At 58.0% G+C, this 17,704-nt stretch overlaps 1 protein-coding gene across 2 annotated transcripts in view; it reads left to right on the forward strand.

Annotated features, from left to right (window-relative positions):
* Positions 1–17,704, forward strand: part of PXN (paxillin) — a 43,470-nt gene that overhangs the window by 13,367 nt on the left and 12,399 nt on the right. The gene's annotated exons all lie outside the window — the stretch shown is intronic.

Consider the following 17,704-nt stretch of genomic DNA (forward strand, 5'->3'; position numbering starts at 1 on the left):
AGGGATCAACCTCACGTCTCCTGCATCTGGAGGCGGATTCTTTACCACTGAGCCACCAGGGAAGTCCCTCTACTGTTTTTATGAATTCTTTTTTCTTTTCTTGCCTCCTTTTGGATTCGTTGAGTATATTAAGTCCAAAGAAATTAACAAAAATGTTTGCAAAACCATATCTTTTCCCCCTCCCCTCTCTTTCAGTTTCTCTTCCAAAAACTTGCCGTCCGCTCTCTCGCTGGCAAGTTGCCCCTGCCTGTGAGGCTTCCGTCTGCATCACTAATCCTTGCGTGCTTTTTTGGCTGTCTCATCTGCGGCTGGGTGCTGATAATCAATGATGCTCTCAGCTGCCCCAGCTACAGAGCCCCTGGCTGGTGTTGCTAACACATTCCAGTGGCCCAGGGTTCAGAAAATCAGCACATTCCTGCCTCCCCTGTCCCCCCAGGAAGAGGTGTGACAGACAGGAGCAGGTCCGCAGGACACCGAGGCTGCGGTCCGCCCTGTTCCTCCCCCGCCCTCCAGCGCCAAGTGAAAGTGGCCACCCGCCCCAGGGCCGGGCTGCCCCGGGTGCCAGCTTCCCCCCAGGCCAGCTGCCTCGCTTCCGCCGGCCAGCACCCCATCCCTGACCTGCCCTCCCCCACCCACAGAGGAAGCCAGACTGGCCACACAGTGAGTTGAAGCCTTAAGTACCCACCAGGGGCTGCTCTGCTCAGGCCACAGAGTCCTGTGCGGTGCTCCTTTGATTTTGTTCTTTATTTTCTTTTTTTCTTTAAAGGGCAGGAGTGGTGCCGGTTGGGGAGGGGTGGTGGTAACTAGATCTCAGTAGAGGGAGATTTCTTGGGATGGAAGAGGAGGAAGGGCTGGGGTCCTGCTGCTCTTGTGTCCGTTACCCCCCCCCCCCCCACCGTTGTGCTTGGCTGGTCGTGAGCGCTCACCGAAGCCAGGAGTGGCATGGACTGCGGGGGTGAGCAGGTCTTGGTGATGGACGGGGGCTTGGCATGGCTTTGCTGGAGGCACGGAGGTAAAGATGGGTGGAGACAGTCCGCCTGCCCTCGATAAACTGGTAGACTGTCACAGACTGGTGGGACCGAGGCACTCTGGCCGACAGTTTCTGCCGGTCTGATGCGTGCTCCCGTAGAGGATGTGCACGGTGCTTTGGGAACTCAAAGGAGAGGGGCTTGGAATTCTGTGCTGGGATGTAGTCATGGAGGGCTTCTTGGAGGAAATGGCACCCTCAACTGACTATTTGGTGTGGTTTGTTTATTTCCTTATTTTGTATTTCTTTTACAAAAATATTTCATCATTCTCATTGCTGTTTTTATTTTTTGGCTGTGCCTTGTGGGATCTTAGTTCCCTGACCAGAGATCGAACTGGTGCCCCCTGCACTGGAAGCACAGAGAGCTAACCGTTGAACCATCGTGGAAGTCCCTAATGTGTGTTTTTTTTAGCTGGAGTCTTGACTTTTAGAAAAGCCTCAAACTTTCATCGTTTATATAAATCACAAGGATTTCTTTTTTTTTTTTTTTTTTTAAATTTTATTTTATTAGTTGAAGGCCAATTGCTTCACAACATTTCAGTGGGTTTTGTCATACATTGACACGAATCAGCCATTGAGTTACACGTATTCCCCATCCCGATCCCCCCTCCCACCTCCCTCTCCACCCGACTCCTCTGGGTCCTCCCAGTGCACCAGGCCCGAGCACTCGTCTCATGCATCCCACCTGGGCTAGTGATCTGATTCACCATAGATAATATACATGCTGTTCTTTTGAAACATCCCACCCTCACCTTCTCCCACGGAGTTCAAAAGTCTGTTCTGTACTTCTGTGTTTCTTTTTCTGTTTTGCATATAGGGTTATCGTTACCATCCTTCTAAATTCCGTATATATGTGTTAGTATGCTGTAATGTTCTTTATCTTTCTGGCTTACTTCACTCTGTATAATGGGCTCCAGTTTCATCCATCTTATTAGAACTGATTCAAATGAATTCTTTTTAATGGCTGAGTAATATTCCATGGTGTATATGTACCACAGCTTCCTTATCCATTCATCTGCGGATGGGCATCTAGGCTGCTTCCATGTCCTGGCTATTATAAACAGTGCTGCGATGAACATTGGGGTGCACGTGTCTCTTTCAGATCTGGTTTCCTCGGTGTGTATGCCCAGAAGTGGTATTGCTGGGTCATATGGCAGTTACAAGGATTTCTATAATAAGATATGGGAATCTCTTACAGAAGTGCTCTAAAACCTGTACCTTGTGGGGTAGCCATCCCTGAATAAGTGTTGTTTTCTCTCTTTCAACAGCGTCACCCATGAAGCATATGTTTGACTTTCTTTTTTAGCGTTTCGTATGAAAATGACAGACTACCTTAATTTATGTGTGCTTCCTCATTGTAAATAGGCTTGCTTCCTCTCTGGATATTTTTGTGCCTCCGTGTTCTACTCATTAACTACTTTTGAAGTTTTAATCTATATTATTTCTACTTTGTTTTGTGTACAAGGGGGAAAATGAAAAAGCTGAAATCCCCTTATCCCCCCAAATGCTTATTTTCCACACTAAGATTTGGGAATCTCTTACAAAAGAGGCACCCCCGCCTCCCCAGCACAAAAACCATGCATTCCTTTTTGTTTAGGTAGGCAGGGCGGATCCTCTTTATCCTCGGGTTGCAGAAGAGGAAACTGAAGTTATCCTGGTAAAGAAGACAGGAGGGTGGTCTAGGCGGCTGGTGCTACGAGTGCAGAGACCCAGAGGAGGAGGCTTTGTGTGTGTGACGATGAATTCATGGGCTCTGCTTTGGCACCGTTTGTCATCCAGTTGGATCTGAGAGGCTCATCAAACTCAGCTTTGAGCCACGAGGCCACCACTGACAGCCTCTAACCTTTGGTTCTTCGGTGGAATGACCTTTTTGGGTGGACTCAGTGTGGCAGTTGGAATGGAGCCGGTCCCTGGGACCCCCAGTCAGGTGTAGAGCCTCCGTTGGGGCAAATTCTTTCCTGGGCTGAGATTTCAGTGTCCCGGGCCCGCCGGCCCCAGCAGTGAGCCCATGTGCTTGTGTGACAGGAAGGACCTGGTTCCTGTGATAACACGCCGGATCTGGCCCCTCTTCCGGAGGGGAGCCACTGTGGGGATGGAGCTGGCTCTTATTTGGATCCCAGGGCTGGACTTGGGCCCTGGGGAGCAGGCCGAGGGAGGGGTGAGCACCCCGAGAATTCCCCGAGCCGGCTGCATGCAGTGCACGGCCTTCCCACACCCGGCCAGAGCACGCAGGCGTGCCCCGTCCCCAAACCTCTGCTTCCTGGGCCCTGGAGAGATTCAGAGGCGGCTTGGCCAGGGGAAAGGAAAGACCTGGGGCTCTGCCTGTCCTAGGTTGCCTGCCCCCGTCACCCCGACCCTGCTGTGTGCCTTCCTCCCCACGGCCCTGCCCCTCCTCCCACCTGCCCTTCTCATCTGGTGGCTGGCCTGTCCGCCCGCAGGAAACAAACGTGGGAGGCATCCTGTTCTCTCTCCTCTCCTCACAGCCGCTCAGTTACCAGGTCGCCTGGATTTCGCCTAGTTTTATTTAGAGCATTGAGGCTCCCGGGCAGCCTCGGGTGAGCCCCGCCTCCCTCGGGGCTCCCTGCAACGCTGATGCACCAACACAAGCCTGGTCCTGTCGTTCCCCCCGCCCTGCCCTGCCGTCTGCCCCGGTAGGTCCAGACTCCACAGCACCTCCTGCTCCCCTCTTTCCCCAAGCTGGGACTTGCATGCTCTGCTCTGAGCTCCGCTCCGTCTGTCTGCCTGTCTGCCTGGCTGCGGCTCCCCTCTGCCTCTCTTCCTCCCTGTTCGTGCCTGGGAAGGAAAAAGCCTGCTCCCTCCCTTGGCCCCATTATGCCGGTCCCCGACTCCTTAGCGCTCTGTGGGGTCAGACACTGTGTGCCGCCCAGCGTGCAGAACCTCAGCTCCCCGACCAGGGATCGAACCTGCGCCCCCTGCGGTGGAAGCACGGAGTCTTAACCGCTGGGCCACCAGGGAAGTCCCCAGACACTGTCCTTCTGTCACCTCTGTGCCCAGCGTGGTGTTTCTAGACACTTGTCAGGGCCACCAGAGGTGAAGGTGAGGCGGCTCCCAGGGAGAGGGATGGAAGGCGAGTTCTAGGGAACCCCCGTCCCCCCTGTGGTGTTAGAGGCTGTTTTCAGACCCAGTCTACAGATGTGGGGACTGAGCTCAAAGAGGTGCGGTGCCAGCAAGCGACAGAGCCAGGACTACAGCCGAAGTTGCTCAGCTACAAAACTCACACTGCCTTCTTGTGGCAAACTCACCTACTCGCTGAGGCCAGTGGGTGTTAGGGATAAGTGGAGTAGGCCAGAAAGGAAGGGTGCTAGATTTCAAGAGACAGCCACTGGTGGCTCTGCAGGAAAGTAGACGTGAACTGCCAGCTCTTGTGACCCCTCCCGGGAAGCCAGACACATTCTGGCTTTCGTGTGAAACCTCTCAGTTTCTTAAGACTAACTCAGATTTCTTTAAAAAGCACAAACAGACTTCCCTGGCGGTCCAGTGTTTGGGGCTCTGTGTTTCCACCGCAGGCAGCACGGGTTCAATCCCTGCTCAGGGCACTGAGATCCCACAGTGAAAGGAAAACAAGCACAAGCACATCCAGGGGCTTGTGTGGCCGGCTGCAGCCTTCATGCCTCAGGCCGGTGGTCTCTGCCATGTTCTCTGTTGCCTCCTTGAACCGGCGCCCACCTTCCCCTGGTCCTGCTACCTCTAGAATTTTCTCTGGAGGGAGAAGAATCAGAGATCCTGACTTGAAAGAGCTGTGGTGAGATTATCTGGGCCAACCCTTTGCTATTTATGATTCCTGTTTCACCAAAAAGATAGGTGGGTGCAGACAAGTAAGGCCCTGTGGAATCAGTCTGTGCTCCCAGCCGGAGCTGGCCCCGGGCCGCGCGCACCTCCTCCCATCTGCCACTGTCTGCCACCGCACACCGAGCTGCCAGGGGCTCTCGGAGGCACCGGCCCTGGGACCTTCCCTCAGAGGACCCGGACGTCGGCTGAGGGCACCAGGGCTGTGCTGTGAGCCTGGTTGTTGGAGTTTGTCTCTTCCACGTGGAAACAGGTGTCCTTGTTAACAGCCAGTGACAGCTGACTCCTCTCATCCCAGCTCCTGTCTCACCTGGGTGTGGGGTGGGACGGTGGAGTGGGGTCAGGCACCCCTTCTGCTTATAGGCAACCCCCCCACTCCACCCCGATTTCCTGCCAGGGAGGGTTTCCACAGAGGAAGACGTCACAGTTCAGGGTACAGCAGGAGGGGTGGATGCAGACAGAATTGTGCTTATTTTGTGTGTGTGTGTGTAATTTTTCTTTTTTGATTGAGGTGTGGTTGCTTTACAGCATTTCAGGTATATAGCACAGTGATTTAGTTATATACTCTTTTTCAGATTCGTTTCCAGGATAGGTTATTGCAAGATACTGAACATAGTTCCCCGGTACCATAGAGCGGGTGCTGAGTCGGTCATCGTGTCCGTCTCTTTGCGACCCCACGAGTCCGTGGGCCGCCAGGCTCCTCTGTCGGTGGGATTTCCCAGGCAAGAGTACTGGAGTGGGTTGCCAGTCCCTTCTCCAGGGGGGCCCTTTTTAATGCCTTTTATATTATAGTGGTGTGGATCTGTTCACCCCAGACTTATCCCTCTCCCGCTTTCTCCTCTGGTAACCATGCGGAGAGCCGCACTTTTGGAAAGGAGAAACAGGCGGTGTTAAAGAGGACAGGAGTGGCTGTGCTTGATCAGCGCGCCGCCATCCTGGGTGAGCACTTCCTTTCTGGACAGTGGTGGAGAGGCAGCAGCCCAGCGGGCAGTTCTGTCCAGATCGAAGGCTGCCTAGTTAACCGCAAGGCTCCCCAGTCTCCTGTGCAGTTGTTCATGGGCAGGGGCACAGCAGTTCTTGTCCTGTGCATTCTCTGCAAGTAGAGACCAGCCTCGTCCAGGGCAGCTGTGTGCAGCCAACACCGCCCCCTCAACACACACACACACACACACACGCACACGCACACACGCAGTGCACAGCACTCTGCTGGGCTGAGTGCACAGTGAGAGATCCAGTGGTCCTGGCTTGGGCTGCCCCCTGCTCCGCCTTGGGTGGCCCTTCTCTTTGGCCCCCTCAGAATAAGAAAGTGTTCTCTGCAAACTGCAGAACCTAGCATCCTGTGGAATGAATGACAGAAATGGTCTTCCTGAACCATCATCCCCAAGAGAGACAGTCTCTGACTTCCAAACAAACTTCTGGAATATTCTGGTGTGAGGATGTTTGGGGGCTTCCTGGGTAATGTTTCGGGGCATTGCGGTTGGTGCCTGCTCTTGCCACCTGTCCTGGCTCTGCTGGGTTTTGGGTTTCCAGAGCCCCAGATGTCTCCTCCACTAAAATCCAAACCAGGGCTGAGATGGATCCTCCCCCCCCCGCCATTCATCTCCTGATGTCACCAGCTGGGCGTGATGGAGGGAGGCCAGCCTCACCAAGCCAAGCAGAGCCCTCGGACCCTGTCTGTTTCATGATCTCCGGGGCACAGACGGCCCTGATCAATTCTCCCGTGAGACCTGTCGTCTGCTTGGCTCCCTGCCTCTGCTCTGGAGTTTCTTGCTGGTGGACTACAGGTCTTCCCTTCCCGTCCTCCTCCTCTGTTCCTTGATGTCCCTACGTGTGAGCCCTGCCAGCGAGACCGACAGTCCACAGGGGTCCCTCCTTCCCTGAGAAGGACCCTCAGCAAAGTCTTTCCCTCCTTTTTCACTCTTGCGGTTTCACAGTGTGACTCTGGTTAGCCAACGCCGTGAGGACCGTGGCCTCCATCTGCTCCTTCCCTGTCCAGGAAGAGGCCGGTTTCCCAGTGCAGAGAGTGGACAAGGATCTGGGCTTCCAGAGAAATCTGCCTTGCCCTTCTCGGGGTGGTGGCTGGAGGCATCTCTCCTCTGTAGATCAGTGACGCTGGAGGGACTGGGACAAGACCCCGGGCTCCTCCCTTCCTAGGGAGGTGCCAACAGGCGGTCAGCTGGCGAGAGAATTTTGTCTTGCCCCAAACCAAGCAGATGGCTTCCAAATTGGTGAGACTGGGAAAACCCGGGCTGGATGGCACAGACACTTCTAGGGAAACGAGAGTGTCACTGAGGTCACCTGTGGGCTGGTTGGCCCTGGCTCGTTCTTGGCCCGTCTGCCCCTTCGTCTCTGCTCTTGACTTTCTCAGATAGTGGTTCCAACGGTGCTCTGCAGAGTCACACCCTCCAGATGGTAGATAAGGATCATGAGCTGCCGTCCTCCTTCCGGAGGGCGCTGCCAGGGGTTCTGAGCTCCTCCCAGTCCTTTTTCACCCTCAAGAAATCATGTCGGGACACACGTGGGTGGGGCCAATGGTCGTGAACCCGCTGCCAGTGTATTCTCAAAAAGGAAAAGCGGAGAAAGTAGCAGGTGTCTGTGCCCCGTGATCCTGAGCTGCGGACAGCACAGCTCAGGCTGATCCATCCCACGTCACGCGCGAGATTCTTTGTCCCTCTTTTAGTTGGCTGTCTGGTGCCTTCAGAGGAGCCCTGACTGCCTGCCTGTCTGTCTCCCGATGATTCTCCTGCTTCCTCTCCCTGGTTCTGGTGGAGGCTGGGGAGCCTCTGACCTCTCTGATCTCTCCCGGACCCCTCCCTCTGTCCAGATGAGAAGAGGGCGGAGGTCAGCGCCCACCCCCGGGGCAGCCCCATCTTGGGTCATGATGTTCCATCATGACTAGTGGGTATGGCATGGTGGTGGTGGTAATGGGAACACTCTTGCAAGTAGACACCCCCCCCCCCAAGCCCCCAGGTAGCAAGTTAGAACTGGGAGGTCCCTGTGCCACGCTGAGGGGCTCACCTGTAGCTCAGGATCCTGCCCCGGGGGGAAAAACAAGAAGGGAGGCCCAGAGCAAGGGCCTCCAGCAGGGATGCGGGTGGAGGGGCACCCCAGCAGCTGGGCTTCTTGGGTGGCTCCAGCCAAGAGTGGCGGCAGGTGGAAGGAGGGACAGCTAACCGTGCCGTTCCCTTCCCGGAGGGTGTTACAGGAAGACTGAGAGTGAGCTCTGTGGCCAGGCAGAGCAGAGCTGTCGCTGTGGGGTTGAGGACTCCGCCAGGCTGCCGAACACACTCCTCAGATGTCTCTGAGCCTCCTTGTCCTGCTCCGTAAAATGGGGGCAGTGCCCTCTGCCCGTGCCCGGAGCCCCGCCCCCCGTCTGAGCGCCCTTCAGGTTACGCAGCCCTGGCTCTGGGTCCCCTGGGGCACTCGGCAGGCAGGGCGACGCTGGTGGCAGGGGAAGGGGCCGCCCTGCCCTGGGCTCCTCCAGTTGTCCCAGTTCCAGGTTCAAAGTCACAGGGCAGCGGCCTGGGGGCGGGGCTGTGAAGCGCTGAAGCTTCTCCCCCGGGGCCTCTGTCCTGTCCCGGGAGTGAGTTGGAGGCTCCTGGGCTCAGCTGATGTTCTCCGAGGAGGACTTGGAATGAACCCGAGGCACAGAGGGATGAGGTCAGTGGTTTTGCTCGGCAAGGAGGCCCGAGTCAGTGACAGACCTGTCACAGCTCCCGGGATTCCTGGCCGCAGTCCACGGCTCCGCCTCGTCCCCCCCCCCCCCCCCCCCCGCCCCGTCCGTCCTCAGGGCGGGGCCGCGGGTTTCTTTCCTGAGTGTCTCCTCCTGTCCCAACGGGACTCTCGGGAGGTGTTCCCCCTGCCGGGTGGCTTTCGTATACGCATTGATTTCATTGATTTCCTTACCCTGCGCTCTGTGAGGTGTCTGAGCAACTAAAACCCAGAATTGCCACTGGGAGCAGGCTGAGAGTGCTGTGGATTTGAACGTCCCCCCAACCCCCCCCCGCCATCCCTCTGTACTTGCAGGCCCGTTCAGTCCACTGAGCCACACTGCCACGCAAGCTGGGACGCCAGGAGGGGGCTTCAGAGAGCTGTGTGGTCGGCAGCCCAGCTCCCAGCACCCCGTGGGCAGCCACGTCTATGGTTTGCACAGGGTGACTCCGCGGGCTGCTTAAATGTCTCCTGGGCCCTCACCACAAGCATGTGCAGAACGGGGCTTTGACACCTGTTTTTAATCTCACAGTCCATCGGCATTTTGCCTCAGACTCCATAAAAGTAGCCTTTCCTAACAGTTTAATTTATATTTTGATTGCATAGGGTCTTCACTGCTGTGTGCACAGGCTTTCTCTGGTTGCGAGTGGGAGCGGCTCTTGGTTGCGGTGTGTGGGCTTCTCATTGCGGTGGCGTCTCGTGTTGTGGAGCATGGGCTCTGGACACATGGGCGTCAGTAGTTGCAGCATGTGGGCTCAGTAATCGTGGCATGAGGGCTTAGTTACTCTGAGGCACGTGGAATCTTCCTGACCCAGAGATTGAACCCGGGTCCCCTGCGTTGGCAGGTGGATTCCTATCCACTGTACAGTAGCCCTTTAATTCAAGGCAGTGGTCTCAGTTTCTTGCTCCTGAGTCAGTTTGATCCTGAGACAGTGTTCTGGGTTTACCCCCAGCTGGCTCCTGGGCCCCTGGCCTCCACGTGCCCCCTGGGGGTATGGACATCCCTGTGGGTGGTGGGGGTGGGGTATATGTTCGGTATTGTGAATAAAGGCACACGGATGGGGAGAGGGAAGTGGGGGCCCAGTTTGACTGCAGAGGCAGGTGGTGGTGAGCAGGCCGAGAAGGTAAAGGCTGTTGGGACTGTATTCTAAGAGACTCAAGGCCAGAATGCCAGCCCCGGGGGTTCCGATCTCGCCCTGCCGACAGAGAGGGTCATCAGTGGCTGGGCATCATGAGTCCCCCTTGCTTGACACACACTCAGTCACCGCCTGAGAGGTTCATGAAGGGCCTCGTGCTGTGGATCTGCGGAGCAGAAAGGAGGTTCCTGCCCTCAGAGGGCGAGCCGTCTAGTGGATGCACATGCAAAAGTGGGGTTTTCAAGAAGTTCACATGGTGGCCTTTTCTGCAAGGGTTAGAGTCGGGGAACGCAGGGCAGGGGGCTGCCAGTGAGTTCGAGAAGGGGCCGAGCATGGATTTGGTTGCCAGTCTAAGTGGTTGGCTTCCTGTGATGAAAAGAAAGGGAGGCAAGTAAAGGGAAGAGGGGGGCTTCCCTAGTGGTCCAGTGGATAAGAATCTGCCTTCCAGTGCAGGGGGCGTGGGTTCGATCCCTGGTTGGGGAACTACGATCCCACATGCCCTGAGTTGCAGCCAAAAAGTGGGGGGGAAAAAAGAAGAAAGGGGAGAGGCCCTATGAAGGAAGAACTGATGGTACTGGATAGTGGCTTGTGGGGAGCTGGGAGAGGACCTGCAGGCTATCACAGGTGCTACAGGAGAACAGGGAAAGGCTGGGAAGTGGCCCAGCTTCCAGAGACGGGGAAGCAGGGACCTGCGCTGGGGCCACCGTGAGCCGTGTTCGTCAGTCAGAACTTGAATGGTATAGAGTGGGTAACTAGCGCTACGAAATCCACAAACATCAGGAAAAGACTGCAGCTCGTTCCTGGAACACAGGCAAACTTTTGAACTTTCTGTTTGGGTCTCTGTAGGGCGGATGACTCACTGCAGAGCCCCTGCTAACCTCTGTTGATGATCAGCAGGAGTGGGAGGCCCTCGGAGCCGCCCTGCTCTGCAGCAGCCTGACTTGCCTGGAAGAGCCCAGATTGCAGGCTTGGATGGGCTGGCTGTGCAATAGCTGAGAAAAACCCCGGCCTCTGAGCTTCCAGGGTCCAAGGCTGTCTGTCTCACTAGTTGTGTGTAAATCCACATGTCACCCTTTGAAGAAACCGCGGGGTAGGCCTGGAGTCGGACCCTAGATGTGACCTTAGAAAAGTCCAGAGTCCCCGGGTCACCTGAGGAGGTGGATGAAATCTGACCAATGAAATGCGTTCACAGGGTTGGGCCCCTCTGGGGGAGGGCGGGGCCGGCTGATGCTGGACCCAGAGATGAGTTATTTCCGACCGAAACAAGACTTGGCGGTCGAGGCATCCTGGACCTGCTGCTGTGCCTGTTGTGGGTGGTGGAGACGTGCAGTGTGTACCTGGGCGGCCTCTCCCAGCTGCTGCTGCTCACCCTGCTGGAGCCCCCTCAGATGGGGAAGCGTGGTGGCCGCCCAGGGCGGGGTCCCTGATGCAGACGGGGCCCGGCTCGGTCCGCTTCTGCCAGGAGCTGGGGTGGCCTCGGCCTTTACGCCTTTATTCTCTGATTACCTGTGCTCTGTGACCTTGGGCGCCACCCAGGCACCCAACTGAGAGTCGGCCTGCCTGCCTGCGCACTCTTGTTGAATCAGTCCCTGCAAGGAAGGGCAGGCGGGAAACCGTCCTCCGAGGCAGGTGGGAAGCCCAGGGAGGAGCCGTCTTCTCCGCAGGGCCGCCTCCCAGCTCTCGAGGCAGCAGCCTGGAAGACTCTGGCCTACTCCCCTGGTTTCCTGCGTGTCACCCCCAGCCCACACTTCCTTCGGGGCCGAGAGGAAAACGGCAGTTCCTGTTGAGTGAGGCATGAGTCAGCGGAGGGGAGCGGTGGCTGAGTCTTCATAACCTCCAGGCATGGCTATTAAATATTTAAATAACACTCCAGTATTGATCGCTTCTCCTCCTGGCCCCTTAGGGAGCGCAGTTTTGCTGTCTGGGATTCAGATAATAGCAGTATCTTGGATTTAGACAAACTCCGAAGAGCTCCAGGGAAGTTCTCTATAAATCTCACCCTAGATTATATCGTCTCCTCCTCCTCAGAGCTTGCAGTCTGGCATGGGAGCCAATTGGGTCTGCTTATTTTAGGCCAGCTCAGTGACAGGCACCCAGCAGGCTGAGCGCGCTGCTTTCTCTGGCTCACGGCTCCTTCTTCATCTTCTTCTTCCTCACCGTCCCGCCATCTTTCAACCCTTCATGCTAGCTCCCCGGGATAGGGCACCCAGAGCTTAGTTTCTTGGAGAGGAGGCCGTTGGTTGACAAGAACCCAGAACCCAGATCGGCAGGGGAAGGCCCCTCCAAGAGACTGTGTTCCTAGTCAGGTCCTAGCCCGGGCTTGCCGGGGCTGGGCGCTGCAGAGCGGACCTGGCTGAAATGGTAGGACTGGCCCTTCCTAGTCCCAGATCTGCCTGTCCTCCCAGGACAGTTATCAGGATAAATATACTCAGCTCCCCATTCCTGGGGAGTTACTCAGCGAGCAAAAGTGCTCCGCCACCGTGGATTAGATTACCTCTGCCCCTGCTGCTCAAGTGCTCCGGGCTGGGGGAGGGGAGACCCGCCCTCCCGCCGCTTGCCTTCCTAATCTGGAAGTCTGAGCAGAGGGGGCCGAGAGATGAGACCATCCCCTGGAAGGGAGCCGGCCCCGCTGTCCACGCGGCCCCTTCCTTAGGCAGGGCCCAGCCCTGCTCCCTGCTTGCATCCTGAGCTCTTGCGGCTTCTTCCCAGACCCTCGAGGTGACCAAGGCTGCCCCGGTGGTCAGCAGGGGCGGAAACCTCTTGCCTGGCGCTCTGAGCCCAGCAGGGTGGGCAGGCCGGAAGGCCGGGCCTCTCCAGGTCCGGCAGGGAAGGGACTTGCTGTCTGTGTGAGAGGCCGGGTCTCACCATAAATGGCGGGGAGGGACGGCTGGCCCTGGGCCGCTGGGACGGCCTGTACCGGAGCTCTCGGGGCAGGATCCACTCCACCCTCCCTCGGCTTCTCAGTTCCTAAGGAGACACCTGCCTGGGCCATGCAAGCTGAGTTAAAGTGGCCTGCAGAAAGAAGGTGGGTGAGCCGAGTCTTGCAACCGTCTTGTTCCTGTTGTGGGCCCCTCCTTGGCCAGGCCTTGAGAGTACAAGGCACGTCGAGGTGGGGTCTTTCTGGTGGTCCAAGGACCCCACCTCTTTTAAGTTGGCCTAGCGCTGGTATGGCAGGGGGTGGCCTGTGAACTCTGGGACGCGATGATGCCCCCATGAACCCGCCCCAATATGAAGACCCGCTGGGGTGGCTTCTCCCGTCGCGACTTTGTTTCCCCACCCCCAAATGGTGCCCCTCACTGCTGATCCGAGATTGCAGCATCCTTGGCCTTCAGGAGAGGGCCAGGGTGGGGAAGCGCTTTTCTCCTTTGCTTCCGGGCCTAACCATCCCTGTGGGCGGGAACTGCATTTACCGAGAGTGTGAGTGTGTGTGTGTGTATGTGTGTTTGTCTGTCCATTCGTCCGTCCGTCCCAGAGACTGTGCTAAAGCGGGCATGTTATATCTACTCCGTCCTGTAGTCCTTACTCCTGTGAGTCAAACGGTGAAATTCCCATTGGACAGACAAGAAAACTGAGGCACAGGAGCAGTTAAGCAGCCTGGCCTGGCCGAGCAGCTCGGCCATGGAGCAGAGTCTGTGTGACTCAGAACCATCCGCCCGTGTGAATTTTAACATCTAGCATTCTCAGAGCCTGGGGTGGGGGAAATGATATCAGCTGGGCCCCCCCACCCCACTGCCTCCCCCCACCCCACCCCTCCTTGAGGGATCACGGCTGGCCTTTTATCTCACACTCTCTGGCGTCCGGCCAGCTCCAGGCCTCTGATCTTGATAGTCATTATCGCACTCTAAGAAGTGGCCAGGCTTGGGTAGGAGGAAGGCAGGCTTGCGAAAGAGGCCTGGCTTGTCTTTAGACTCCACTTGGGGGTGGAGGTGCTTAATGGCTTCTCTTTAACTTCTTATTGGGTTAGCCCAGGCCCCAGGAGCTGCAGAGATTCCCTATGTTGGGGGTGTCAGGGGGTCCTCCCACCCCGGGGCCCCCCTCCTATCATCCCCACATGTCTGTGCTGGTTTGGGAATGTGAGTGGCCCTGGAATGCAGGCAGACCGGCCCCTGGGTCTCCTCCCTCCCAGGGCAGAGAGCCTGGACACCTGAGTGTTAACCCCCTCAGGGCGGCAGGCCCAGCGGCTCCCACTCTGTCCTCAGGATTGTGCTCAGCGGGTGGTTACTGCAGCCAGCCAGGAGAAGGGCCTGTCACCTTGGCCTGGCTCTGGTGTGCTGTGCCCACCCAGACGCTTCCCTACCCCTGGGCAGCTCTCAGCCGAAGCCACCACCTCTCCGAGCCGCTGCTTAGGTGCAGCCACCGGGCCCTGGAAGCCAGGGCTTGCGCCTGTCTCTCTTGGGTCCCCGCAGGCTCTTGTGGCACTTCTGAGTCTCACCTTCAAGTGATGTGTGTGCCTGCAGGCTTGGCACACAGGCCCCGTTGTGCTCTTCCTTGCAGCCTGCTCTGTCCTTCCAGCTCAGTTAGGCCTTCCTGGCTCTGAAACTTTCCCGGTGTGCCTGCCTGTGGCTGGCCAGGGGCTCCCGGGTCTTCCCCTGGCTCTAAAATTCCGGGATTGCAGCGCGGCTACCTTCGGTTACTCCCGGCCGTGGAGAGCCGACGGGTGAATAGCGCCCCCTGGCGGGCAGTGGATGACAGTGCACACCCCTCCACCGCCAGGGCGCCGCTGGCTGGCTTTTGCCTCTGGTGGGCTGGAGACTTAGCATTAACACCCTCCACCCACAGTGTCAAAAGGAGAGACCCAGAGACCCTGCACACCTGTACCCAGAGACCCTCTCCTTGGATGGAAGTGCCAGAGCCTGCATCAACTGGTCCTCGAGGCAAAGCGCCTGTAGAATCTGGGGTGGTTTCCTCCAGAAGGGGGCTGGAAAGCCCCCAGGAGAACGCCTTCCCCAGGGTGGTTGGGGCCCTCCTGGTGGCTCTGACTTGTCCCGGAGTGCTCAGGCCTGGACACAGAAGCTTAGTGGAGTTTGAGGCCTTCCTCAGCCCGAACTGCTTCAGATGCCGCCTCTGTGTGGATAAAAGGCAGCCTTCAAACACGTGGGAGGGAGGGTATCTTCTCCGACACCCTCTCCAGGGCGTTTGTTAAGCAATCTCTGAGCCTGCCCCTAAGGGATCCAGAGCTGGTGCCAGGCAGTAACTCTCGATGAAAACTGGGGACCCCTGCCCAGACTACCTTGTGGCGCTGCCTGCAGGCGGACTCCCTTGTCCCATCCTCCACCTGCTTCCTCTGTTTATTCAGGCAAGGGAGGAGTTTGCTGAACCTGCAAGAAGACTTTGGCCCGGCACCCTTGTGCAGCCTCTGGGGAGATAGCAGCCCCAGGAACCCAAAGTAGAGGCCAGCGAGTACCCCTCCACGCCTCTAGTGTTCCCCGATCTCCCTTGAGGTTCCTGTGGGGGGTTTGGTGGAATCGGCGGCCACACGTGTCCCGTCCCTCCCTCAGATGCAAGTTTGGACAACGATGGGGCTCTTCTCTCTGACATCCACACATTTCACTTTGAGTGTTACTTTATTACTTTGCTTTTCTCTTCAAGGACGCCCTTTTCTTGTCCTGATTCTACCTTGTCCAGATCCTACCCATAGAGGACTTAGGAGGAGGAGTCAGCACTTGGCAGCCTCACCTGGCCTCCTTGGAGGAAAATTTTCTTTTTTTTTTTTTGAATTTCTGAAGCAGATGACACGTGATGTTTGCAGCCCCCTCCCATGTCCTGTAGCATCTGCTCTCCCATGTAAACCTTGCACCAGTGCTGTGAGGTGGGGGCCAGGTGATCTGCCCTGTGGCCGTGGGTAGTGTAGACAGAGGCCCAGGGACTGACCTCAGGTCTGGCTCGGCTCCGCAACCTGTGATCTCCCATCTCAATCCCCCAGGACTGCGCCTTCCAGCCCACAGATGTAGCTGTGTTGAAAAGAGCCTGTTTAAATCATAAACCAATCAGCCAGACTCAAAGTCAGCTCATGAAGAAGGCGGGGGAAGGCATTTGGTGCAGGGGCGGCAGTGTCCCTAGCTCAGAAGCTTTGACAGGGAAGGTTCACCATCTGTCTTTGAGCGAGTGGAGCCCGAGAGACCGCGTTCAGTCCAAGTGGCGTCCCTTCGGTCAGCTCAGACAGCGCGGGGGTGTGCCTCTACCTCTCTGAGCCTCAGCTTTGCCATCCGCGCTAGTGGTGGTGTGAGGGGCAGGAGCAGCAACCCGGGTGGCGCTCCCAGCACGCGGTGGGCCTTCGAGCACGGCAGCTGCTCCCGTTACCTTTACCAGACTTGCACCTGTTGCCAGCTCTGGGGGGCTGGCTCTGTCTGTGGTGGAGACGGAGGGACCCCCACCCCACTGCCGGCTTGGGCCCAGAGGAAGCCAGGACGCCTTATGGAGCCACCACGGCACCGGGTGTGGCCGTGGAGAGGCCACTGGGATTGGCCCTGGAGGCTGGTTCCTTTTCCTCTGTTACCTAGACACACACTGACTCCCTCTAGTTCCGGTTTGCTACAGACAGGAAGTCAGGCGTCTTCCAAAGGACCTGGAGGGGGAGGGGGACCTGCAGGACCTGACCTTCCTTGGCACAAGCTTCTGACCAGCGGGGGCAGGAGCCTGGGGTAGGTGGGGCCAGGCCAGCCTTGGGCGTCGGAGACCAGGGCAGGCAGCTGGGAGGCAGTGTGGGCCGCAGACCCAGGCCCTGGGCGAGGCCCTTGCTTCCTCCTCACGGCCTCTGAGCAGGGGTAGGGTTGGGGACGGGGTCACCAGGAAGGACCAGACTGGCGGCCCCGGAGCTCGGGCCCCGTCATTCAGGAAGCTGTGCCGTTGGAACCCGGCATCGTCCTGTGATCACCACAGCCTCCTCCGGGCAGATTTTTGGGGTTTTTTGGGGGGAGTCTCTGAGGAGTCATTCGTGTGACACACTGGACTTCGTTATGCCGGCGACGGGCGGGGAGGCAGTCTTGTCACCTCTTGAAGTTGGTTTCCCATCTGTAGAGGGAGGGTGGGAATTCTAGCCTCATTAGAAGGGTTAACGGAGACCGTGGGTGCAGTGAGCCCAGCACCACGCCTGCTATTAGTAAAGGGCCGTGAGCCAGCCGTTGCTTTCCGAGGATGGTTATCACCAGGCCCCGACCCCAGCGGGTCAGCACTGGGGTGAGAGTGAGCTGGTCGGTGAGCACAGGGCAGGGCATGAGTGAGGGCATGGCACGTCGGGCCAGGCTGGGGGCGGCTGAGGGTCGCAGGAAGGGAGGATCCCCCCCGCAGCTGTACCCTTCTTATCTCAGGAATGGGGAGATGCAGAGCCCCCCCGTTGGCTGCCTGGTGCCCGGGTGATGGAAGCTCACCCTCAAGGCCGATCCGGCTCCCTCGCTGCTGGAGGCTCTGGGGCCAGGCTGCCTGCCAGCTTCTGCAGAAACAGCCTGCAGAGCAGTCCTGCCTGCTCCTCTCTGCAGAGGGGATGGGGAGCAGCGTGCCAGCCTTGTCCCGGCCCCACCTCCCCGGTAGCCCCGAGACTTGGGAGGAGCTTGGAGCCCGAGGTTCGGTTCGGCTTCTACCTGGTCAGGAAGGCAGGTACTACCTCTCCAGGCTGTGGGCTGAGCCGGCTGAAACTCCTGGGCATTTAAGTGGGGACCTGGCCCCTCCCTGTGACGTGGGACCCCTCCCGACCGGTCTCTCCGCCTTGCCCTGCGGAGTCAGGCAGGCATTTCTAACTCCCAGCCAGTCAGCCACACAGCGCTGTCGGGGAGGGAGCCCCAGTGCCCGGCTCCCAGAGGTAGGAGAGCCCTGGGGGGCGGCCCTGGAGTCCCCAGAGCGCCGCCTCCTTGGCCGGGAGCTCTGGGCGCTGACCTAGCTAGGCTGGTCCGGGCTGGCACCTTCCTGCCCCGGGGCTGGTCTTTTCTCCCATGGGTGGGGCCAGTGCTCAGAAGTTGCTTGTTAACTCTCAGGTGCAGGCCAGGAAGGTGCCGGCCCTGGAGGCTGAGTTCCCAGGATCCCTCTCCCT

Source organism: Muntiacus reevesi, chromosome 13 (assembly GCF_963930625.1).
Source record: "Muntiacus reevesi chromosome 13, mMunRee1.1, whole genome shotgun sequence".
NCBI lineage: Eukaryota > Metazoa > Chordata > Mammalia > Artiodactyla > Cervidae > Muntiacus > Muntiacus reevesi.